The 26,348-nt window shown below is 39.7% G+C and overlaps 1 protein-coding gene and 1 pseudogene across 1 annotated transcript in view; one reads left to right on the forward strand and one right to left on the reverse strand.

Moving 5' to 3' along the window:
• LOC140936392 (uncharacterized) overlaps positions 1-26,348 on the reverse strand; it is a 529,859-nt gene that overhangs the window by 273,291 nt on the left and 230,220 nt on the right. The window lies entirely within an intron of this gene.
• LOC140949688 (uncharacterized) lies at positions 7,236-7,956 on the forward strand (annotated as a pseudogene).

The raw sequence follows: 26,348 nt of genomic DNA on the forward strand, positions 1-26,348 counted from the left end.
AAGGCCATCAAAAATAAGGCGCAAGTCAACTCCAAAACAGTTACAACAGTATCAAACTTGCATTGTGTTGAAGTTTATAAAAATCAGTAACAGGAGTTAGAGTATACCCATCTGCCTAGCAAGCCCATGTTATTGTTGCCTCATCTTGTGATAAGAATAAAATTCAACCTTGCTCCCAGAGTGCTTTCTTACTTGTCCCCTCTAACTCTATGGGACAAGTGGAAGAATACCCTGCGAGCAAGGTTGGAATACGTTTTTGAGTGCAAATATGCACACCCGGTACAAACGTCCCAAAGAAAGATCAGTAGCGACAGTAGGTAATAGCCAGCGCAAGCCTTATTGTACAATTATTAGAGTGGACTCTATTGAAATGAACTTTCCTTAAAGGGCCAACCATTAATTGACTTTTGAGGGGGTAGTATGGGTGATTTGGTATTTTCCTAAACCTCTAGTGATAGAATTTTTCCCTAACATACAACGGTGCAAAAATTCTTTCCAGGATTATAAGCTACGAAAGATTTTTTTATAACATAGCGCGCGTGCTTGCCCTATATAAGTCCTATTGAGCCGCTATGAACAAAATCTTTATTTACGCACGCCCGTGCGTAAATAAGATGACGTAAGCATTTTTTTTTTAACTGGCTGCAAAGTTGTCGTATTTTAAGCTGCAGTGCAGTTTTCCTTCTCTTTAAAATATGGAGAAACCAGCGAAGAACTGCACAATTTTTCTATCGGCATTGACCTGCTTTTAGGTCCTGATCCAACAAGCAGCAAAAATGAAGCCGAATTAAAAAAAACTCGCGTGTTGCGCGTTTCGCAAATTTGTCGGAAGACCAGCTGCAGCAAATTTTGCCCGAAAGACATTCACTGGGAACAGAACAGACACCAACTGGTCATCAACAACATTTAAAGGTTAAATTTCCTTTGTTATTGTTGTTTTTAAATTTGTTATGGACTTTTGTTATCTCCGGACAATCCGACTTCGGGAAGATTTCTCTCGCAATAACAACACAAATTACACAAGAAGACATAAATTTATTACTCACAAAAACACCTGCTGCTAGGTCTTCTCAAGAAGCCGTAATGACCAGCCAATGTTCGTAAATGAATATGAGTTTAAAGAAGGATGACAGTCGTCTTCGCTAAAAACATGTTTTCTGGATTTCGCCGAGCAAAACGTAAACATCTTTTCAGCAAATCCAAACCATACTCCACGACTTCTTACGAACATGTTAGTATTTTAACTTTAGGTGAACTTTAAGACTCTTTTACCTTTGTTTCTGCTTAGTTTCCATTGGTCGTTAACGAATAAAGAAGCAAATATTCTTTCTCAGTTTTACAGAAAGAATATTTTCATTCAAACTAGACGATTGTGGCGTGTTCGTAATCAGCCAATAGAACCATTTGTTATTGTGTAGCGCGTTACGAGAATTTTGCAGTTCATCAAAAAGCAAGCATTTTTGTCAGCTATGTTATAAAAAAATTTGCTCATGCTTTTAGCTGTGCGTATATCGAGTTATGGAAGCACTTGGGAAGTTTGGAGAGCACTCAAGAAGCTAGAGTTACACTCGGCTATCGCCTCGTGCAACTCTTACGCATCTTTCGTGCTCTCCAAACTTCCCGCGTGCATCCATAACTCGATATACGCACGCTAAGCATGAACAAATTCTTAATTTTTCATTGTAGGAATTAATTTTTTCCCCCTTGAAATCAGTCTGCAGGATATGTTTTCTGAAATCGCCCATACCCCCCAGGAAGTGAAATAGGTGTATTACAGAAACACAGTTGAGGACTTTGCATAGACTTTCTTTACTTTACAAAGCATGAACTCAAGCAGACTGTAAATTTGCTGACAGAGGTACATGTACCTTATTACACTTGAAAGTTGCAGTTAGGGCTGTCATTTAGCTCCTGCTGTTATGTATTGTTATGCAGGCAATGTTGAACTTGTTCTAGCTGTGCTTGTTGGGTTTAAAAGAAAATACCTTCATAAAAGGGTGTGGCCAGGAAGGGGGCACGACTCCAATAGCGCCTGGTACTTGTTTCGTATACCTATGGTCCACCGATTTATGACGTCACATCCGGTCCGGCCGCGTACTTCTCTCCCGCGGGCAGGAAAATCAAATTTGACAGCAACAGTTTCCTTTTGTCGGTGAGTAACTTTTAATTTACTGCGTTTCTTTTCTTGTTTACCGTACAGACTAAGACAAATATGTGTTCTCTTGCCTTATTTCATTAGCTAAGTGAAAAGACTAATTTGATACTTTAAAATGTGACGTTTTTTAGTCTTGCCTTCGTTGAAAAAATGTCGTCATTTCTTTTCCCCGAATTTCAGACGATTCTGTAAATCACTGGAAATCATGAGTTCCAGGTAAGCACAACTTTATTCAAATATAATTTCCTGTGGAGTAATAATCCGCGTAGCAAAAAATGGCAAATTAAGCGTTCTTCACTGGTCAGGACTCCGTATCACGCCTCGTTTTTGTGGGAAAGTGGTCCAGAAAACAAGCTGCTTTCTTCATTGACCGTTATGCGTAATAGGTACTTTGCACACATAGTCGAAAAATAGGGTGCTCTTTGTGACCACCTAGACTTTACTTCCACCTTTTTTTATATTACTCCTTCGCTTGGGGTTCACCTTTGTCTACTAGAGTAATTTAAGTAGTAATATTATGGTTATCGAAAGGTTATCCAAAAAGATCAAAATTATGCTTATAAAGGGCAGTATTTCCGTGATCAATTTTTTGTACTCAAGTTTGCTGAACAATCCAAGCAATGTAAAACCATTGACCTGGCCTGACTTCGGATGGCTTTCAGAAATCAAATATTAATGTACAAAAATCTTTCACCATGAACCCTGAGATGTGCTGAGTTAGCTTGAGGTTTATTTTTTATGATTTAGTGAATGTTCCCTGCTAGTGACAGAAATCAAATCACAGAAGAAAGGGTGGAGAGCTTATCAGAGATAGGGGACTTAATAAATTTTGACTGTTGAAAATGGAGACTATAACAAGAGGGGCTATGGTAAAAATATTCACAGCCCCTATGGTACAAATGAAATCTCAAGAAGAATCAGATTGAAAGTTGTCAATTTTATTTTCTACGATGGCCCACAACTGTCACATCAAATACAAATTACTCACATCAAAAACAAATTGCTCACATCAAATACAAATTACTCACATCAAATACAAAATCCTGACATCAAAAAAAAGATTAAACGGTCAGTGGTTGGAGAACGAAAACTACGTCCAGTTTTCACTCGGCCTTGACCCGACCGCCATTTTGTTACTGCACATGGTATTCTCGTCGGGATGTTTTGCAGCAACTGCGGGAAAGGTAAGTTAATGATAACGAGTGATGGTCGACAAAGACAAAGATAGCGTAGTGGTTGCTCGAAGGAACCGCACTAAAATTAGGGAGTTTAAGATTCAGGACTCGACGGCAGTGAAATCGTCACTTAAAATACTCCTCCCGATTGTTTCAGGTCGCTCAGTTTGCAAGATGTAGGTGAATGTGTCTGGAGTGAAATTGTTAAGAAATTCATTAAGTTCAAAAGGAGAGACTTTGTTTGTTTGTGTCCTCCTCAAAACTTAAAAACAGGATCCAAAACAGAACATTTCTCGTCGTAGTCATCCCGGGGGGGAAGACTTCCTTATAACAGGCTAATGGGGATGTGCCGCTGGATGGGGTCGCATTTTTATGACTGGAATGACCATAATGGGGTCGCACATTTTTTAATTTTTAGGGGTAAGACAGTTCTTTATAATTACGGGTAGCAAACGCACCAGAATGTTTGTCTGTAGGTGAAACGTAAAGCAGTGGCGGATCCAGGGGAGGGGCCCGGGGGGGGGGGTCTATGACTGGCCACAGAATAGACTATAATGGCGTAGGGGCCCTGAGAGGCCAGCGGCAAATACCCAGCAAAAATTAACCAAAGTACCCCCCCCCCCCCCCCGTAGTCGAGCAATGATGGCAAAGAAATGTACCAAAAGGCGTGATGCCCATTTTTAGGTTATTTACCATATTGCACAAACAGGGGGACTGGGACTGGGCGCCAAATGGAGTAGTCGTGTTTTTTTGTCGCTCCGACGCTGCCTTGCCGTTTCACTATATCAGTTTCAGGAAATTAGCCAAATCAGCCTCAAACTATTTAGAGAATCTTTGCTTTTCCTTTCCGTTATGCCCAACGAAAAGCGAGCGAGACAAGTGGCATGCTTAAGCAGTGAAGATGAAAGAACGCCACCACATAAACATGAGGCCGGCGCCGCCATCTTGGAAAGCATACACGAAAAGCTAAAGAACCTAGACGTGCTTGAACAAATAAACGGAAGACTGCTGAAGATTGAAAATACCGTTGGTGACATGGAAAGAGGACTTAACTCTATGACAGCAGAACTGCAGAAGGTAAAAACGGATTTAGACTCAAAAGCAGATAACGCCACTGTCGATGCGCTGAAGGATGAAATCGAAGAATTACAAAACAGGTCAAGAAGGAACAACTTAGTCTTCTACAATATACCAGAGAAAGCCGAAAAAGGAGATTGCATCTCTTTTGTACAGGATTTTATTACGCAGCATATGGGCCTTGAAACGTTATGTGGCCATGTTGAGCTGGAGAGGGCACACCGCACGCCAAGCAAAACGCCTTCTGCTGGTGAAAAGGGTCCCAGACCAATGCACGTCGCTTTTCTTCGATACACGGATAAGATGAAGGTACTAAGGAATGCCGCCGCTCGTCTAAAGGATAACCCGTTAAACGGAAATGCCATCGGTATAAGTGAGAATTTCGCTAAAAAAACCCAACGGCGGAGGCAAGAGCTCATGCCCTACAGAAAGTTTCTAAAGAAGAAACTCGGAGACGACCGGAAAGTCTACATCGCATATCCTGCAATACTCAAATATGTCGATGCCAATGGCCGTCACAGAATCGTAGGAACAGAAGAACTAGCAAAACTACGCCATGAAATGGAAGAGGCAAAGAGTTAACCTAGCAACGCCGTCGGAGTGATACTGACCAACAACAACTTTAATCTCACATTCTACCCATTGTTGGAGTTAAAAGAACTTCACAGGCAATGCCTTTAATTTGTTTCATAAAAGGTAATTTTCGTTTTTATGTTGTAAGTGATGTAATGTTTTCTCCAGGCTTTAGCTTAAGAAGGCTTCTGGAAGCCTCTCCTCTCCTTACTGTAAATGATTATAATCTAATCTACGTATGCGTGAAGCAAGCCTGGTTGCAGTGTATGTTGTATTAATCGTTGGAATCTTAATTCTTAATTGTAATTTTTTGTAACCTTAAATTTTGTAGTGAAAGTGTTGTAAGTGATGTAGTGGTAATAAAGATCTCTGTTAATAAAAAAAAAAATAAAAATAAAAAAAAAATATATTGCACAAACAGTACGTTTCTATAAATCTCGTTTCTCTAAAAAGGAGTGCGCTCTGTCTTGAAAAGGTGAATGTGTTGTTTGATGAGGTTCCGGATTACAAACTGTATGGAGTCTTGCTTTTCTTCCAAGAAGTTTTTAATCCTTTCAATTGAATGTTAAACCTATTTAGGATTGAACCAGGATAATCCAGGGCCAAGCACCACCTCTAGTGCACCGGAAGCAAGTTCTATCAAGTCCACCAAATCTGTCAAGACATTTACAGAGTATAAGGCGGCTAAATGCAAGCAGTGGTTTTCTTAAGTCAAAGGTGGGAAGGCTAAAAGTAGAAAGACCTCGACGGCAGACCAGGAAGTGCTCATCTATATTGGTTTGCTCGAGTGGAATGAAAAAGAAATGGTTCTCAAACCAAAGAGGAGAAAAAAGGTGGCCCTGCGAACTTTAAATTCTGCAAAATCTTCACTGGTTTGCCAAAAAGCTGAAGAGAAATGGAAGGAATTTTATAGTAACTTCTATGACGAGAACCAGACCTATCTACTTCTTTATGAATTGGAAGCTAAGTCTGGTGAAAGAACAGGAAAAGATAGTTCTTGCTATCACAAAAGGTGGTTGACAGAAAAGCTTATATTTATCAATAATGAATTTTTCTACACAGGAAATATCCTCGCAGACTTTAAACCAGCACTGGCTTTATAATAACTTCTTAAGAACTTCCTCTAAACTAGTGTTAAAATATTTATTTTTATTGACATAATTGGCTTCCGCATTGCATACGCTTAGCAGCCTGAGAAAATTTATAATAGGTGTTTTCGCTTTGATAGCCTTTTCCTGGTAAATGCCTTTAAAAGGAAGTTTTTCAAGTTATATTTTTAGTCAGCATGTTAAATTATATTTTTGAGTTGTGTTTTGTTAAGCTACATATTTACTTTTCGCATATTCATGATGCAGAGCCTCATTTATGCCTTGTGTATCAATTCACTTCCTTACACCTTTTACCTGTCATAACGCTTTTGCTGATGAATTAGTGATTAGAAAAGTGAGCGGACTAACACTATTAAAAGACATGACATTCTGATGGTTGAAAACTAAAAAATACGCAATATTCTTTTGTACTGGGAGAACTATGGTTGTGAGGCATGGTGAGACTTATACACATACTTGGAGACCTACCATTGCAGGGTTGCAGTGGTTGGGGGACATGGTGAGAGGGGTTGCCGTGGTTGGAAAGAGTGTGGAGACCTGTACGTGAACTAGGAGACCTATGGCTGCAGGAGGTGCGGTGGTTGCAAGGACTAGAGAGACCTATACATGTACTAGGAGACCTATGTTTGCAGGAGTATGGATACTGAATGTAAATTGGCAACAATAGCTTTTCGCCCAGGTTGTATAAAGTTTAGTGCTGAAGAAATCTCAGACATCTCTGCATCAACTTGTAAAATGGAATTTAAGTTACCTCCACATTTTAGCAGCTCTGAGCGGTTTGATGCATCTTTAAATGCAGTTCTTAATAGGTCATCTTTAATACTGTGTACAGGCGTACTCAGTATCAGTCACCATCATGGTTTTTATTTATTCTCTTACACTATAGACGTGAGGCTGCTTAAGTGTGAAAAGTGTCATCATGTTTGGTGTTGTTGTTTTTTACACTTGCGTTGTTAGGAAACAGAACTACAGAGCCCTATAAGGGACACACATCTTTTCTATTTTCGTGCCACTTTTAGTGCGATTTTCACTATCAGCATAATACAAATCGCAGGCGCACCACTTGTGCATGTCTTATACATCAATTTCCTCTTCAAGGAGTTCTGGTTTTTTTCCTCCCCTACAAGTTCGACAGTCGCTGTAGCTATGAAGATTTGTTCAATATTCCTTTTAGCAGCTATTTGCACAACTTCAAGGGGAGTGCTTCCGAATTATTTGCCTGCAAACAGAGGTAACGCTCTTGCTCAAGACAAACTAATTGAAACCTACAATAACCTTAGATTTGCTGCTCAAGAAACAGTTTTGTTCCTTGCAAGTGTGCATGGTTAATGTTTTAGTCTGAAACATTTGAAAATGATTCTAAGGAGGCTGGGGTGTAGAAGACGTCGCTTTCAAAGCGCCCTTGATGAAATAGTACAGGTGGTGCAAGGGGAATTAAGGGGAAGCGGTAGTCTTCTTGGGTACAGAGCAATGCACCAGAGACTCGTGAATCATTACGGACTTGTTACTACGAGAGACGTTGTTCGGCATATATTGAAGGTCTTTGACCCTGAAGGAGTGGAACACCGATCAAGGTATAGACTTCGAAGAAGGGTCTATAGACGGTTATGACAAATTGAAACCTTTCAATAGAAGAATTTTATGGCTTGAGGTAGCATCTTCAAATAACGACCCCAAAATAGTAGCCCAGTATTACCTTGACTGTGTTAGGCAGTTAGGAGCTACTGTACGCATTATTCTGGGAGACAGGGGAACTGAGATGGTGAACCTTGCAGCTATTCAAAGATTCTTTGGCAGGTCCTCTGAGGATGATTTTTCGAGAGAATGGAGTTCATTTACGGAAAATCAACTTCAAATCAAAGAATAGAAGCATGGTGGAGACGTTTGAGAAAGGGATGTGCAGACTGGTGGATAGAGTATTTTAAGAATTTAAGAGATTCTGGTTTGTACAATGATAAGAACGTTATACATCGAGGATGCGTAAAATTCTGTTTCATGGATTTGATGCAAGAAGAGCTACACAGAGTTGTCCTGGAGTGGAATGTTCATAGAATTAGACCATCTGCCAATCTGGAATCCCCTTCTGAGAAGCCAGATTTTCTTTACTTTCTTCCGGAGCTGAAAGGTGCGCAAGATTATTCTACCCTGATCGACGTAGACAAAATTGAAATTGCAGACCAAATGTGCGCAACGTGACCACAAGCAAAAGGATGTTGTCCTGCCTTCAAGGATCTGGGAGAAATGATAATAGAAGACGAGCGATTAGACACGTCCACTACCATCGACAAGGCTTGCCAACTATACACTGTCCTTTTGGACCTTATTTATGACTTATAATGATAACACACTTTGGCCCGAAAACTACGTGAGCTGTCAAGTAAGGGAAAGAAGCCAAACTATCCATTTCTTTCAGTGTTGTTATGGCCTCTGTGTCTGATATATATCACAGAACGTTATCAACAGCGCATAGGCATTGGCCTATTGCGCAATTAACTTAAGAAAACTCGAAAGTTAAGGGAGTTGCGTTAAGTCACTTCGTTCACTTGCGGAATATTCTGCTGCACTTTGGTTGGTTAAAATTACTTTTACTGTCAATTACAGACGTCGACCGAATCAAGGTGACGAGGTCCTCTTAATTTTTCTTATTTGTGGTCAAAAGTATGGATTCAAGCCATTAGATGATATTCTTGGTCAACCATATACGTTGTAGGTTAACCTTGTCAGACATAAAACTTAAGAAAAAGAATTCAGTCTGTTTTTGATTAGCTACAATGTGTTGAATAAAAAAATGAATCTAAGACTAGAATTACTGGAAAGAAGGAATGGCTCCTAGATTGAAAGATACATTTTTATGAGATAAAGTCGAATTTCCCACCAAATTTCTCGTTAATGCCCATGTGAAGAAACATTCTGTTTTTTAATGCTACCAACCCAATCACAATTAGGGTAATGGCAAATAATGCTGCTGACCACAACCATATTACCCGAGTTTCTCAGTTCACGTGTATTTTGTCTTTTCGTGAACTGCTGAGGCATCGGCGACTATTCCACCTCCACGCAGCGCTACTCTGTGTTCCTGCCTATTTTGAGCTCTCCTATCACCTCTGGAGTCGCCTCTCCTCTAGAGAACTTGGGCTTTGGTGGGAATGAGTTATTATATTAGAAAAAGCTGACAAAGTATTGGGAATTGTGGTTCTGCTCTCATCGCTCGTCTGAGCAATGTTTCCTCATAATTTGAGCCGATCGCCTAGATCATTCAGGTCCCAGTTGTTCAAAGAGCGGGTAAGTCGCTATCCAGCTGACAAAATGCATTACAGCTGATACATTTCATCCGCTGGATAGTTATCTGCTCTTTGAACGACCTGTGCATGAACGTGTGGAAAGGTTCACGAAAATAAAGACTGGAAAGCTCTAGGACAAGTAATCAAGGTAGTCTATTTCAGAGACTTGACGTTTTGTTGACTTATAACTCTGTTACCCAGCCCCACATGAAAGAGTTTGCCAAGCTGACAACCAAAGAACACTTTGTGTTTACTCTTGTTAGACTAAGAAGGAACCCAAGTCTTGAAATGCTGTGAGATATCTTCGGTATTACTACAGGGACTGGAAGCAGAATATTTATAACTTGGATTTTATTTCTTGAAAAGGAGTTGGAATTTCTTTTACCTTTCTCAACAAAGGAGGAATTGTGAGAGATATCAAAACCCAATTGCTTCCAAAAGAATTGCCTTAAAAATCTGGGAGCAATAATAGATTGTACAGAATTCTATGTTGGAAAACCAGGTAAACCGTCCAGCCAAAGTTCTACCTACAGTCAATACAAGTCCTTAAATACATTTAAGTTACTCATTTCATTGTCTGCTATTTTGCACTTTAATTTTGTCTCAAAATTGTATAGTGGAAGAATCAGTGACAAGGAGATTGTAAATGTTAGTGGTTTCCTTGAAAAACTGAACCTGGCGATGCTGTAATGGCTGATAAGGGCTTTAACATTCAAGATCTTTTAGCTTTACATGACACTGTACTAATTGCACCCCCAATGATGCGCAAGAATAATGTATCTGCACGAGCATCAACTTGCACAAGACGAGTTGCAATCTGACAGGGGTTCATATTGAGCGCATGATCAGGCGACAGAAATTCACAGTTTAACTTCCTCAGAGGGGTTATTCCTCTTACATGTAAACCATATGTTAGTCTTGCCGTTACTGTCTGTGCAATGCTGGTCAATTTACAACCATCAATAATAAAAGAAAAATAATCTAGCACATAATCAAGTAAAATATATACTAGTTTTAAATATGTACATCCGTTCTTACATGCACTAAAAGTGGCACTAAAAGTGGCACACTAAAAGTAACACACTAAAAGTGGCTCTAAAAGTGGCACTAAAAGTGGCACTAAAAGTGGCACGAAAATAGAAAAGATGTGTGTCCCTTATAGGGCTCCATACAGAACTGTTAACATGATTGTGCGAGGCCTTAAAGTGCATGTTTATATGCTTGTGAATGCAAGGGAGAACTTGATATTAGATCATGAGTCACTCAATTAGGGACTTATTCCGTGCACCCCTCTATTTTCTCGAGCAATACAATAATGTTGACTAATATTACCTTATATGTACCGGTATCAAGGTAAAGTTATATAATGCTTTCATTTTGCCCCACTTTCAATACTGCTCTAAGGTGTGGCATTTTTGTAGTGTTAGAAACTGTGAAGAACAACCAGGAACTGGTATAACTGTGTATGTACAGCTTTCTCAAGAATCTTGCTGAGTGTAGGCAGAATAGAGATAGTTCGGTAGTTTGATGCATTTTTTTCGCATTCCCTTTGGCATCCTGAAACAAGCCACAGTAATACTTCGTCTTGGCAGATTTAACTAAGCAATTGACCACGCTTCTCAGTTTTCTATAGGTGTTCCAGTGTTGAGAGGAGTTTGATTTCCGCGCCTTTCAATGAATCCAGTCTCGTTCTTTCATTGTTTCGCTGATTTTATTATTCATCCAAGGAAGTGGTGTTCCTTTAACATGTCGTCTTTTGACAGGTGCATGAGAATCTGCAACCTCAGAAAACAATTTATTCCAGGTGAACAGGGCGTCATCTATATTTCTTTCGTCCTCAACGATGTGCCACGGAACATTCCAGTCAATGTTAAATCTGTCCCAACCTTTTGCTCCTTTTCCTGAGACGAAATGTCAGTCACAGACTTGATCATTTGCGATAATCTGTTCTGTTAAATCATCCCGACTAATAGCCGAAATCCACAGTGAACCCCTTTCTTTCAATAATTTCTTAGCTTCTTCTCCTTGGTTTGTAACCACCTCGAGTACTTTTGCTTGCACAACCAACTATCAAACAAAATACCATCTTCACAGGACCTTTACAGTGAGCACGCAACCCCGTTTGTTTACACTTTTGGTCCACCAATATGGCGGCGTAGTGACGGTTGCTAGGCTTTTGGTGACATGAGTGAAAACGATCTATAAAAAGGAAAATTAGGCAATTTTTCTTTTTATATAATTTAAAAAGTCAGTTTATCACACTTTAGGTTAGTTTTAGAAGGGGTCATGTTTTAACACAGAGCCCCACAATTCTTAAGTATTAGCCAGTATTCTCATTGTTACAGTTTTAGTGTTTTTTTGCATTTACATACCATTTCCAGTTCCTAAAATAAACAAAATACTTTTACAGAAATATGTAAATGTTATATAATTTTTATTATAAATAAACCAGTAGAAGTTAAAAAAAGAACAATTATCATTCTTGAAGGTTATTAGATAATATTTAATTATTCTTTTTTGTGTGAAAACTTCTCATTCTTAAGAGTCCAGTTTTTCAAAATAAAAAATAAACAACACAAATTGATAGTCACTGTAATTGTAATTGTTTATAACCAGGACAAATTAAATATTCAAAGAAGTTTTCTAGAACATTTCTGTGGTTTTAATTAACATACATTTAGGATGCATGCAATGAGCCTGACATGCATGCATGCACATTACATGCATGTGTCGCGAATGAGAAACATGGCTGCAGCATGCATGCAGTGCATGCATTCATAGTTTAGAAGGGGGACGTGAATCGCCCATCGGGTGAAAGAATATTGATCACCTTTTCCCTTAGCTTGGAGAAAGGCCAAAATGTTCGTGTGAAGTATTCTTCGAGATGGTACAACGCTTTTGTGGTCACTGCATGGAAAAAACAACCAAAAGGTTAGTGCTATTAGCAATGCTACAATTAAAGTGGACTATTACGTAGCAATAGTTACAAAGGATGGTCTCACGCAAACATCCACCGCACCCAGTGTGATCAATGGTGTATAATATTGACAAATCTGACAATCGAACTTAGTGTTGTCCAGCTGTTGAATACAATCGAAGTTGATGAACCTTTGGGCGAGTTCAATTACCAAACTCAGTTGTTTTTATTTTCTTAGTAAAATCAAAACAAAGCCATAATTAAAGAATTTCAATTAACTTAGATTACTAAACATTCACTTCAACTACCATATTTAACTAAGCTGAGATATATTACTGTCATTTATTCATTTAAAAGTTAGCTTTATTTCAAGGGATGACAGCAGATGTAACAGATAAAAACGCTTATTACGTAAGTAATTATTCGAACAGATTATTTTGGAGAAAATTGTCCAAAGTCAACACTTCTGGCTAGTCTTGAAGCTGCTGAAAGGGTGACACATAAATCAGAACTAAATACTGGCAGTACATAAATCAATTATTTTGAAAGGTGGGGCAAAGCAAATGGCAACAGGTTCAAACACCACAGACAAAAGAGTTGACGCACCATTGCCCATGTTCATACTTTTTGGACCTTGAACCTACTTTAGTTGTTTGTCGAACGGAAGTGAGCTGGTCTCCAAAATGGCGGTCACGAACAGCAAGAAAACTTCAGGATGGCACTGGAATTGTGTAAGTGCTTTGTGCACAAATACTTTTCGCACTAAGGAGGTCAAGTATTTACGTTGCCAACTGATCCAGAATTGCAAAAAGGCTATGCAAAAGTTCTCATGAACGACATTGTAAACTGGCGGAAACATGTAATTTGAAGTGCACATTGGAGCAATGAAAGAAAATAAAAAAATCAGTTACCAGACGTAATTTGTACTCATGGGTATGTTGAAAAACTTGGAGACTGGGGGAGACTGGGGCGACCGTGTCCGAGTGAAGACGCGCATGTTTCACTCCCGTGCACGTTTTGTCGTTTCTTAAAATATTTAGTCCTTAAACCCAGTCTATAGGCGGGTTCATACTAGCGAAGTAGGTGGACCTTAAGTATACTTGAATCTTACTTTAGATGTGAACGGGTCGAATTTCAACTCAAGTAGCCTACTTTGTGCCCATGGTAACGCGTTGACTTCAAAGAAACCGAAGTACACTCTCAAGTCTAGTTTCAACTATCCTTACCAGCTAACTTACGTTTTATCTACACACATTCCGCAAAGATACGTCAATCAAACATGTTAAAAGCAGGAGAATCACAACATAAGAGCACGCCAACACGTCAACATTGTCTGTCGATTGCATTGCCTGTTAGCTTATTTAATCGCGAAATGAATCCTTTTAGATCCTCTTACCAAGCCACGGATGACGACTATTTAGACCAAGGTCTTGTGTAAGTATTCACGTTTTTGTAAAATGTAAGAGTGAAATTTATTAAATTTGCGCAGCTGGCCCAGAAACTCACGCAATTAACCTGCACTCATGTCTTCTTCAACAGAAACAACTTGAACCAGCATTTTGAAAGCCGAGTAAATTCTCCTGAGCATTTACAACCGCCTGTGGTTGGTAGACAGTAATGGCCCCTTTCTTCGACCAGCAACTCTTTTTATTGGCCGTCCAAGTTGACACGTATGTAGTTTCATGGACAGCAACTTGAAGATTCATCTCAGCTCAGCACGATCCACAACATCTCTGACGTGTCAAGAGCGCAATCGCCCATCTCTGTAGCAAGCACTGCAAGCACTGCAAGCACTTCATCTTTACAGTCAGAGGAGGAAAAGCCAAAGGGTAAGACAAGGAAAGCTCGATCGAAGTCGGCTGATTGGACCGACAACGAGACTCAAGATCTTTTGGAAGCGTGGGGGCCCAGGTATAACCAGCTTCGAAGTGCCTCTCAAAAGGAAAAGATCAAAATATGGTATGAAATTTATACACTTTACAAGAATGCCTTTCCCTAGAGCCAGAGAACCCTTCAACAGATCAAGAAACGCCAACAGAATTCGGAGTACGAGTATACACACCTAAAAAAGCGAACCCAGAAGACCGGAGAAACTGGAATAAAAATCATCAAAGATGACTTTTCATATTTTGATTATTTTGACGAAGTAATGGGGCATCGCGACTGCATAAATCCAACAAAAATGGCCGTTGAAGGAAGCTCCATCTTTACTAGTACAGAGCAGAAAGGAGGCTCAGTAGAAAGTAAAGATGTTCCGGAGGAAAGCAGTCCACCAGCCTCAAATCCGACCACCCACTCTGGCAAAAAGAAGGCAGACGACAAGCCCGCAGAAAAGAGTTGCCGTAAGGGAAAACGACAGCGTCGAGATGAGCCAGAACCGACTGGATCTTTTGCAGGTGAATTCCAGACAGCCATTATGGAAATGTGGAAGCGTAGTATTGAACAAGATAACAAGAGATTTGAACGTTCTGCTGAAATGTTTCGCGAGGCCCAGAACAAGCAAATGGATCAAACAAATGCTATACTTACAGGTTTTAAAGACATTTTCAAAGACTTGCTGTCAAAGTAGGGCAGAAAATGAGTTAACTTTCTTTACCTTTAGAGATTTATACATCACATTTGTTCAATCCAAGAAAATGTTATTTTTTTCACTCTTCATTCAATCATGTTAGTACCGGCAGTGACTCATGTATAATCTGAAGTTGTAAAGAAAAAACAACCTTGTAACAGAACAGGGATTGATTTATGCTTCACGTTTTTATGTGAAACAGCAAAGAAGACTATAAAAAGTTTACAGCACCATTAATTTACAGGTTTTCCCACACATAGTCTTTTAACGTATCTCGAATATTGTTGCGGGTTTCAAAAGCATTTTGCCCTCCGTTGTCATCATCAGAGCCATGGTCTGAGTCGCTATCGTCTGCGTCGTGTAGGTCTCCCCTTTCAATGTGAATATTGTATAAAACACAAGCCGCAATTACAGTCCTCTTCAAAGTTCTCTTTTTTTGTTCAATTGTCTTCAAAATAATCCTCCATCTTGATTTAAGCATGCCAAAAGCTCTGTCGACTATGCATCTCAGTGCGCTGAACTTAAGATTGAATTTCCTCTGCTCGGCAGTTAAATGACCTCTATCAGGGAAGGGTATCATGAGCCAGTTTGTGAGTGGATGGGCACTGTCTCCAGCTAAAAGAGGCCCGATTTCTGTTCCATTGATATTTCGCATTGGACCATTAAGAATTCGTACAAGCCACTTAGCCTTAAAACTCGAGCGTCATGTATACTTCCAGGGTACCCAACAGTAGCATGAATGAACTTCAATTTGGCATCGACTATGGCCTGTAGATTTATACTGTAGTGCTGCTTTCGATTAAAATAATCTTCGTGATTCTGTGGTGGAGCATTTATTTCTATGTGGCACCCATCAATTGCTCCAACTATTTGCGGTATTCCATACAGCTCCTCAAACTCCTCAATTTTCTCTCCAATTTCCTCATTTGTTAAAGGAAATGTTATGAAACAATCTTTTACATCAAAAACAGCTTGCTCGAACTCACTACAGATGATTTTCGCTGTTGACTTTCCTAATCCAAACTGTAACCCACAACTTCTGTAACTGTTCCCTGTTGCCAGTGGCCAGAGTGCTAGGCCAACTCTTTCCTCCACGCTAACAGGGACTGGGAATCTTGTGTGCTGCTTTTGCAGGTTTACTCTCACAAGGTCGCATAAGTATTCAAATGATTCTCGGGTGACTCTAAAATGTTCCTTCCAAAGAAAATTTAGCGCAGGGCTTGCCAGTAAGTTTTTGAACCAGTTCTGGGGACGTGGCCAAACCCAAGCTCTTCTTCTGCATTGCACATTTTGTTGTCTCATTTGGGCCATGAACATCAGCAACATTTGTCTGTTTCTCCGTCTCACTCTAAATTCTTCCTCTGCGATGAGAAAGTGGTAAAATTGCTGTAATAGCAAAGCTCTCTGTCGTTGCAGTAAGAAAATTATGAGGAACACAAGGTAAGCCATTCGAAGTTTTCGAGGTTGCATGTTGTACTTATGTTTTGTGCATATCGCAGTTAAAATCCTAATCACACTATTTCATGCACGCGAAATTTTACTGCGTAACTTGATTGACAACCCCGATTGTTTCAAGCATACTTTGAATTCTAAATGTGAACGCTTACCACAGTAAGAAAACATACATGTTCTCAAGTGTACTTGGGCTCCTGCTGTACTTAAGGTCTACTTACTTTGCTAGTATGAACCCGCCTTATGGCTCAAAGTTGTAAACGGAAAGTGAAGGCAACATTTGCTCTTCAGAAGGAAAAAAGGCCCGCAACAGTCCATGCTTGGAACCGAACATTAGCATAGTATTCAGCGACAACAATCAAGTTCTGGAGTCCTTGAACATGACAGAAAAAATCGTTACTCAACTGGAAACGATCTTCGAAATGCTCGTAGGGGTAGAAAGCAGGTTACAGAATCTAGAAGGTAAATTATTTGACCGTTTCTACGCTTTGTGAGCTGGTTTTTAGAAGAGCCGCAAGCTGGCAGATGATATCGATATTACAGTCTATGCAGATTTTCCTACTGAAATAAGCAAAAGAGAAAAAAACAGTGACCACGTCTTAAAAAAGCAAGAGAGGAGGGAAAGATTGCTTTCTTTAGCACATCAGAACCTGATAAACTATTTATCAATGGCCGATTTGTTCCCTAATAGACAAATCTAGGTTTTTGGACCTAGTTTATTTTAATTGACTTGTTTATACTTTTCATCAGACTGTTTTTGTAACGGGAGGGGCATGTGTAGGTTAGAACATTTGGGAGTAGTGTGTGTGTTTCTACCTACCTGTTGTGTGTTTTTGTACCTCAGTTTTTGCAAATGTTGTTAACTCTTCTGTCGAACAAGTGTTCGTTTTTGAGAGGAAGCAGTCTTTCAAGCACTTCCTTCTTAGTGCCTGTTAACTTTATTTGCATTTTGTGACAAAATTTTGCCGATGTCTGGCTGTCCCGAGATTCTAATGAGTCCTCTTTGATAATTTCCTTTTGAGTGTTTCTAAAGTGATACATTTCTTGTTAGTTTTGTCCACCATTTTTCAGAATTCAGGATTGGCGCCAAAGCCACGCCACTTCCGTCTGGCAAACAACAAAAAAAGGTTCCAGTTCCCCAACGCATGACATCAGGTACTTTAATCAAAACGGTAGGGCAAACAACAGAAAGCGTGACAAACCAGACAATGCCTCAGACCTCCCCATCTCCAAACAGAAGGAGGAGGAATTGTATGCGCAATATTTAGAAGGGAAAATCCAAAGGGATTCGAGTTGGCGTTTGATGCATGGAGCAGACAAAAATAAGGGAGGGTAGAAGAGGAAAACGAGGAAAGGAAACTTGGGACAAAAAGCACAAGAAGAGGTGGAAGGAATTGTTAAACACAAAAAGCAGGGGGGGGAGGAAAGAGGGGAATAAATGAAAAGAAAGGATCTAAAAGACAGTGAAATGAAAGAGGAAAGGAGATGCGAGGAAATAGAAATTGAGGTAAGGAAGGGAGCGAAAGTAGAGGAAAGGAGAATGGAGGAAATGGAAAGAAAGACGGGAGAAAGGAAAAAGAAAAGGATAAAAGAAAATTGGAGAGAGGAGGAGGACAAGAAAACGAAGGAATTGGAAAGAAAGGAGAGAGAAAAGAATAAGGGACGAGTTTGAAAGGAAAGAGAAGAGAGAAAGGGAGGAGAAAAGAAAAAGGGAAGAACTGGAAAGAAAGGAGAGGGAGACAAAGAAACGGAAGACAAAAGAAGACGGGAAGAGTTGGAAAGAACAGAAAAAAAGAAGAGAGAAAGGAAGAAGAAAAGGAAAAGGAAAAGGGAAGAACTGGACAGAAAAAAGAGAGAGAAAAGGGGACGGAGAGAGGAACAACGCGAGAGGATCAAGGAAGCCCAAGACATGTTAGACATGTCCTTGCATATCGAATGGCTGGACTGGCTTTCAGACAATCCCACTCAAGAAGACGACTGGCAGTGATCAGTTACAGGTTTTCGAGGTAAGCTGCAAAAACTGTCCATTATTAAGACAACTTTGAATTTAAATTGGCTGATAAGTTCGAAGTGACATAATGTTGACCTGTTTTTCTTACCATGTTTTCTGCCAGACACTAAAAAGAATGGAAGTCACCTTAACTTCATTTATGGCTGAAACAAGGGCAGCAATGAAGCACCTCAATGACAGTCTAGAAACGTTGAAGAACTATGCAGTTCCCGCACAGCCAAGATCAACACCACCTTCAGTAAGCATTAATCCAATAATAAGTCAAGCCACCATGAAATTGGGCCTGCTCTTCTGATGATGCCAGAGACCATAGTAGTTGTAATTATGGTTGATGCACAAGGAATTGTTTTTTAAATAACATAGTTGGTTCCGTTTTGTTAGATTTTGCTCCTGACCTAGAATTCTGAACGTTTTCAAAAAGCCATCACTAAAGATTTCCATTAATTTGTATTTCCTCTAAGAAAATGCTCAGAGGCACGTATGCGAATGGGAAAATTGTTGTTATGCTTCTACCATGCCCCTTGTTAATCATATAGAGTGAATTTCTTCTCATTAGGGTAGTTCTGTAAACGCAGCAAAGACGCCGACAAACACAGAATTACCTTCTTTAAGGAGTTTAACACCAAAAACGGGCCCCAAAGTGTCCCAAGTCCTAAATAGAAGCACTGAAAGGTACAAGACAGCCTTGAAAATACTCGCCATGCACTTCTCCCAGGAAGAATTAACCAACTCAAATTTCACTGGAGCATATGACAAGAACCGGCTTGACCCAAAATGGCTTGCTGTTGTCAAACGTAAGTTTCAATCTTTTAAGTCAGTCATGTAAAGTGACCGCTATGTCAGGAGGATATTGCTGTTTTTGCTCAATTATTCTGGGATAAAGTAATTACTTAAGCAGAAATTAGGCAATCTTATTAAATGTCAATCCATGTGTATTCTAGCCATAACAAGAAACAAACCACAGGAGACAGCCTTCAATCCCTTGAGACGCTCTAAACTAGACCATGAATTTTGAAGTTTAATTGATGTGAGGACATATTTTAGCTTATGACAGCAAAAAGCATAGCATAAACAACTAAAAGAGATTCAACAGATTTAAATTGATTAAACGTCTCAAATACACGACAAAAAGTCAATCCTCACCACTGATGCTTTTTTTTATTAGAAAAACAAAAAAAGCGTGAACACTACGAGAGAATGACTGACAATAATAAAATGCACTATACAACAGGGCATAGCTACCTATATGCAAGGTACGCATGAACGTACCTGAAAATATCGAAAATACAAAATAAAGAAAACTGAAATAAATAGAAGAAAAAAGTAAGAAATGACAAAAAAGCAAATAAATAAAAAAAATAATCATTTTAAATAAAGCCCAGTTTGCCTCAATGCATTTAAATCTGCTCGTTATTTTATATATATTTTTTGAAGTCCTTAAACAACGGACTATTATTCCCACTCCTGGGTGTCAGTTTTTAGAGGAGCGATGTAATTCATTGGTGGAATGAATCTTGTGTGATATATTTATAGAAAAGATGGGAAAAAAGCGCGCATATAACATGAAAGTTGGATGGTAAAGCATGAACTGTTCTTTTCACTTTGGTGTCTTTAAGTTCTAAGTTCGCAGTACAGTCGACTTCCATGTCCAAAAATTCGATAAGGTTATTACTTTGTCATTGGGAATGAGGGAATGGAAGAAGAAAAAACCGAGGTTTAAGAGCCAAGTAAGTTCAAACTTTCGGTTATGATTACACTTTGCCATGTGTTTCCGATAATTATCATTTTGAATGAGAGCAATAGAGCTCCGTGTTCAGTGGATGAGGGCGGTAACAATGAACTAAAACTATGCTTATCTAACTTTATAGCTTTTCATAGACTGAAGTTGGTTAAAATTTCAAAATCTTTACCCTGGCTTCGCGAGAACTAAAATGGCTGACTGTGTGTCGAGATTTTCAAATGATATGAATTGACGCATGTGAATTCACTAGCAATTTGTACGTGCAAATCAGAATTAGATAAATGAAAGGGTCAGTGGGAAACAAAACTAATTTACCCTTGTCACGGTTTAAAAAGTGCGGTGTCATTAAGTTAATTTCTAACTTGCCATAGGAACGTTTTGAATTCCACATTTAACTACGTTCCAACTGCAAATAAGCAGGGTGTCATCACGTGCCTAGTCTACGAAAAATAATTTGTTGTAAGCCTTTTTTTTAATTAGAGTAATTGAAATTTATGAAAAAAAGTATTTTTGGAACATTTTTTCAGTCGTTGCCCAAAAAACAACTAATACAGCTAGTGAACTCACTTAGTCAACAAACCGTTACCGCCCCCAGTACCTTGATGAATTCCAAGAACAAAGAGTTGCATCTACGCTCAGTGACTCTCTCTGTTGGATGGTGAGTGGGACGTGGATGACCTTTACAAGTTTCCAATAAGGTTTGTTTGCTGAGAAGTTGAGTTTTCCTATTAGTTTCAATAAATTATTCCCGAAACTGCTCTCATTAAAAACCATTTAATTATTGATGAGCTCCTCTTTCAGAAATACTTCAAGCAGGGTGTCAAGCCCTTTAGGGGTCCAAAAATATAGGCATATAGGACTAAGCGACCTGAAAATATAGGACAAAACCCACCAAAACTGCTAAAATATGGGGCTAATCCGGTAGTAACTTAGAGGCCCAACGTAAGGTTCCTTATTTTTAGACTCTCTAGATATACTTATTCATTTACTATGTTGCCAAGATTGTTAGGCCAACAAAAGAAAGACTCTTTTGGGGTTTCAAAGATATCTTTCAAACTTATAGTAAGTTTATCATTTACTTCAGAAAGTCAAAATAGCACTGTTTTTTCTAGGATCATAACATCATGTCAGTTACAATGAACTCCTTGGCATGCAAGAGTAATAACAATAGCAATCTTAAATTCTTTTCAAATCAACAGTGGTTAACAACATCAACAAGTTTGAGTCCAGCCTCATTAGTGACATTTCTGTGAATACTTAGAATTACAGAAACTAGGCAAAATAAATGCCAATGTGAACAAAAGTCACCACACGTATTCTTCAGATCAGGTAAAGCATCCATAAATTACAGCCTTCATGGTTAACTGCATCACCACTGCTGTTAGGTTGTTGTAGCAGTGTTCCTAACGTTGGATTTCTTCTTCTTTGTTGTGGCCTGCTTTGGTAGGGAAGCAGTCAATCTTGGCATTTTTGTAGGAAGTGGAACTTGTCCTACGCTTTTTTCAAAGATGGACCCCAACAGTCAACCCACAAATCTACCGCACACCACCAAAAGTTAAGAAGACTATACCCAAATTTGAAGAACATTTTTTTGCTTTTCGAGGTGTAGCAAACACATCCTTGCAGCGTCGAAGTTTCCTGAATTGTGGTTTTTGTGGCTTACGGCCTCTTTGAGGCAAAAGGCCACCATGTTATCACGTTGTAAGATTGACTGATTGAGTGAGTGTGACAATAGAATTCGAGCAGCCTCCCACCATGAACGCGGCCACTTTTGATCCCGATGTTCTCCGATCTTAGTCCTTTTTTTGTTCCAAAACATCGTCAGTTGTTCAATGTTTCTCGAGGATAGCTTTGAATGGCCTCGAATGTTACTTACAATTAGCATGTGATCACACAAGAACTCTTTGATTTGCCACAGCCATGTGCTCTCAAAGCTCTCACATCGTTTGACAATGTCGACTGGAGGGTGAGTTCTTTTCTTCATAATGATTTCAAACGGCACTTAGGCGTAAGAATCAAGCACAGCTGTCTTCGCATTTATAAGAACTTGTTAACAAAGAATTCAGTTAACAATTGAGAAATCATTTATTAATGACGGTTAATTAACCAGTAAAAAAGATACCGAGAGATGTAAAACAGATATCAGTCACTTTTAATCAACTGCGTGGTCTGGAGTCTCATCTTTTGTAAAATCCAGAGAGATGAAGCTTAAGCGCTTACTCATTCCCATCCTTTTTCTTCATGCTCTTTTTTGTTGCGATGTCACTCTCTCCAGGCGCACATCTTAAACGCAAGTCTAAGAAGGTGTTAGATCCAGACTTTCAGTGTGACTTTCCTTCAAGTGCATTTCTTCAAGGTGATCTCAATCTAGAGGAGCAAAGTAATCCTGCAACGTATAGTCGGTCTACCAAACAGTCAACTCAGTCATCTAAACTCAAGTCAGCTATGGTACTTGCAGCTTCCTCATCGCCCATTGCTGTCGACGATACTGCATCATCTGCTTTCTCTTTTGATCAGCAGCTTCAGCTGCTAAAGCTCCAGAAGGATAAGCTCGAATTGGAATTGAAAGTACTAACTCTAAGCATGCCAGGAATGCCCTCAGCCCTCGACAATAACACGCTTGCACATCCCTCTCAGCCTTCACACAACAAGCGTAACATCCATTGGCCGCGGGATTTTGTTCCTTCTATTCAAGGTGAATACAATAAGATACAACTGCCTGAGATTGTTGCGGGTTTTTTGATCATGATAAAATACTACAATAAGGCGTCAAAGGACGCAACGCTAGCTCATCTCGAGTTACTCACAATCGAAGCAATTAGCTGTTTGTGGGTTAGTGTTCGAGATTTTCACAAATTTATTGCAAACATGTTGAGCGGTGTCATTTGGATTGGCAAGATTTTAAGTCTATTCAGGATCAGGCCACCACTCTTTTCCACCATCCACACGCGGTTACACCCTCTGTTGCCAAGGCTTGTTGACCTGTTTGTGATCAGCAAGATGCTGATGCTTTTAAGGAACACCATCAATGCAGAGTGTGCAAGGCTGATCATCCTATGCTACACTGCGCTAAACGTCGTACACCGATTCCCTTGCAATGACAGCTACTTGACAACGCCCCTCACTCTGCGACCTCTTGACTCAGAACGGACACAGACACAAATCTTTCAACACTTCAGCTGTTGTACGAAGTTTAATTGCTTTTTGCCATAACCAACCAAATGCCTCCCGTGCTAAGCTTTTAGTTCCTACATCGCTCTTGCTCACGAACTGGAGAACATTACTCTCAAATTATTCCTATAAGATTGTGGTTGATTTTCTCCCTTATGGCTGGCCTTTCAATTACAACACATCTACACTTCCTGCTTCATCAGTACATAATCATCCTTCTGCTTCACACTTTGATTCTCACGTGCAAGCCTATATTGACACTGAGTTAGCCTGGAATGCCATAGCCAGACCCCTCGAGTATCTTCCCTTTTTCGATCACTTTGTTTGCTCTCCTCTTCAAACGGTTCCCAAACGAGGTTCACCAACGTGACGGGTAGTCATGGACCTGAGTTTCCTTCAGGCTGCTCCATCAATGACGGTATTCCTCAAAATACTTATTTGGGCACATATTTTAAGTTACAATTACCCCAGATTGATCAGCTTGTTCAATTCACTCTTAAGAAAGGTCGCGACTATCTTGTTTCCAAAAAAGACTTGTGCCGAGCTTATTGTCAGTTTCCCATTGATCCGAAGGATTACCATTTACTCGGTTGTCATTATCAGGGCAAATTTTATTTTGTCACTCGTCCTTTCAGTTTATATTTGTCAGCACTGATTTTCCAATGCCCAACAAAGGCGGCTGTCCATATATTCCCCAAGCAGGGGTTCTTAGCAGATGTTTATCTTGATGACTTTTATGGCGCCGAATATCCCTTTCTTGCTGCTTCGGCATTTTCTCAACTCAGCCAGTTATTTCATCAGCTTGGTTTGGATTCTGCTCCTGACAGGGATTCACCACCTTCGACCTCTATGATTTGTCCCACAGTCGCCTTCCCTCTCGAGGTTCCTACTACAAGTCTTATGGATTTACAAGCCGCATTAACGACTTGTCAAGCTGCTTCGTTTTTCACAACGAAACAGCTTCAGTCTCTTCTTGGGAAGCTCTCCTTCCTTACTGCGTGTGTTAAACCCGGTATAATTTTCATGGCTCAACTACTCAACAGTCTCTGCAAGTGCAAGCGGCCAGCTTGTCACCGTTATCCTATTTCCGCTACTCTCATCAGTTGTTTAACATTTCTGGCGGATAGTTTCTAATGGCCTCGAATGTTACTCAGAATTAGCATGTGATCACCCGAGAACTCTTTGATTTGCCACAGCCATGTGCTATCAAAGCTCTCAAGTTGTTTGATGCTGTCGACTGGAGGGTGAAATAATAAGTTCAAATGGCATTTAGACGTAAGAATCAAGTGCAGCTGTCTTCGCATTTTTGAGAACTTGTTAGCAAAGAATTCAGTTTACAATTTCCAGAAAAGGTATGACTATCAAAGTGCAAAGGAGTGTTCAGTTTGCCGTGTGGCGATCTCAAAACCTTATCAAAAGTCATTTCTCCTTTGGGTAGCAAATAATCTCTTTCAAGGAAGCCAAGATTCCCCTCGGGGAGCGAAAAATGTTTTTCGAGACAGCCAAAATTCCCCTCAGGAAACAAATAATTAAGCAAAAAGTTTGCGTAAATGCGTGATTTGACACAACTTTGCGTGGTTCTGGATGCAATGATATCATTTATGCCAATTGTAAAACATGTTTAAATCGAGTAGACCCTTATGAGCGTAAAATACCTCAATTTGTGAAGCCAAAATCATAGGAATTCTCGATTATGTTCACTCGAAGAGTAAGAAATTGAGAGCCGTCCAGAGTACAATTAAAAAAAGTTATTCAATCACTGAAATTTAGCAAGCTAAGACAAGCGTGAGAAAATCCTGTTTTACCTTTTTTACAATGGGTAGTATTGCTGCAAATTATAAACTCTGATAAACAAGCTTCATCTAAAGAGAAAATAGTTTCTATAGCTAGTATTCTAAATCAACAAAAAAGTGAAAAATGACATAATTCACCTGAACAAAGCCGTTGTTATTCCTTTAGCTTACTGCTTAGTTTTGCCATGTTTTTGTGCAAGATCGTAGATCACCACCTTTCAGTTTGACCTTATTTAGCCACAGGCAGCCCAAGCGCACTATTTGTGGGTTCGGGCTTCAGAGGTCATTTGGTTGGAATATACTAGAATTATTAGTGTATTATCTGATGCCAAATAAATGCAAAAAGTCTTAAAGATATGAAGTCTTCTTGTTTGTCTATCGGCACTAGTAGCCTTTAAGATAACGAAAATCGATATTTCTTGCATTATTACATGTGATTCGGGCCCTTATTGATCGAATTTTATCACATGTATTCGAATCTACAACGCTAAGAAAAAAAAAATCATGATCACGCGAAATATTGATTCAAAAAGCTCCCTTACCTTTAGTTCATAACAACTCTGTGTCCTACGGCTGGTTTAAACGCCGTTTAGTCGACTTTCTTTCCATCGAGTACTGAACACTATAAAAGAAGGGAAGGCTGGAGACCTTCCAACCGACTCTCGCTGCTCGAAGGCCAATAAATTCCAAACAAAGCGACCGATCTCCCTAAAATTGCCACCAGCCAGACCGAAGAGTGTACACCTACCTGTTCCACGAGCGCCAGGTTCTAAATTCGGCTGCATGAGCTCGAGGATCGTTGCATTTCGCATCGATTCTGGCCAGCTTCGCTTCGCCATGATGCGCAATCTTAACTGTTATCCTACGAGATTCAAATCTTGGAGCTTAGCGACCGCGTCAGATCGACAAAACGTCACTCTCGCGGGGGGAGGGTCGTCACTTTTGCCCTATCGCAAACCGACACCGTCCGGGGAGCCGGTGCGTTTAATTCGGCCGGAAACAGCTCACGCGTGTATGACACATGAAACCCAAAAACGTCTCAGACTGTTTTTATTTTAAATCCGGCCATGTGGCTGTTCTACCGCGAGAAGGTGTGAGATTTTAGAGTGAATGTTCTTCAAAACAGTCTCAAATAATTGAGGGTTCGCACAAGCGGTTGAAACGAACATTTGTTTATTCGAGCGTATGGGACAGTGAGTTTTAAAATCGTTTTCTTGCAATTTTTTCCCTTTTTTTAATTTCTGAATTGCCTTGAAATAAATTATATTGCAATCATATACAGTATACGGTTCCGATGACATCGAACTTGACGGAAGAACAAACT

This window comes from Porites lutea, chromosome 1 (genome assembly GCF_958299795.1).
Source record: "Porites lutea chromosome 1, jaPorLute2.1, whole genome shotgun sequence".
Taxonomy (NCBI): Eukaryota; Metazoa; Cnidaria; class Anthozoa; order Scleractinia; family Poritidae; genus Porites; species Porites lutea.